This window comes from Platalea leucorodia, assembly GCF_965183815.1.
Source record: "Platalea leucorodia genome assembly, chromosome: 13".
NCBI lineage: Eukaryota > Metazoa > Chordata > Aves > Pelecaniformes > Threskiornithidae > Platalea > Platalea leucorodia.
The window spans coordinates 1-907 of record NC_138835.1 but is presented as its reverse complement, the minus strand read 5'-3'; positions in this window follow the sequence as shown (position 1 = coordinate 907).

Genomic DNA, 907 nt, shown 5'->3' with positions numbered 1-907 from the left:
ACCGCCCCCCGAAGCCGGCCGAGGCGGCTGGCGGGGCCGGGGCTGCCGGTCGCCTCCGGGGCGGGAAGGTGCTCGCTGCCGCCGCGCCCTCTGCCGACCCACCCTGCCAACGGCCCCGGGCCTCTGAAGGACACCCGAGGGACGCTGACTGTGCCGAGAGCGGTTAGCTGAAGGGGCTTGATACCGAGGCGAAGCTGCTGGGAGAGAGCAGTTTTCACTCGGTTTGACATCCTCCCCCTCCCATCCGTTGCCTCCGTCGCCTCCGTCTTTGGAAGGTCTGCAGTTTGCTACCAATGCCCTTTTGAGAACAACCCAGCTGTCCCTCGGGCTGGCTGTCGCAGCCACAAAGCGGAAAGCAGATCATCTCGGGAGAGTACCAGCGCTTTTTGTGCTGAAGCATGAAAGGAAGGAAAAAAACCCCACTCTCCTGCCCCACCTTCAATCCCTGGCGTGTACTCTCCACCCCTTCATTTTGATAACACCTCCATTTCCCTCTCTCGTCACAGGGAACGGCTGTGAACTCAAGAGGTTAAATCAGACAACAGCTCGTAATAGCTTACCCGTGCAGGTCAAAAACTAGTATAGTCTTTTCCTAAGCCACGTATTTACCGAGCACTTGCTTTTTGCTACTGAGAAAGTACAGTTCTGCGAAGTTTCTTTTATTAAAAAAAAAAAAAAAAAAATTAAAAAAATCACTTGCACTAGGAGATGCTTCCAAACGCAAGCAGAACAAATGCACCCCCATTTCCCACAGCAAAACATAATTCATTTCTGGAAAGGGCACAAGACAGGAACCGCATGATGCTGCGGCTGGTCCTCTAGGGGACAGGACGGTTCAGAGACTGACCCAGCTTCCGAGTCTCTGCTTCCAGAACAGCAGCTTTGGGCTCCCTGGCCACAGCTGCTG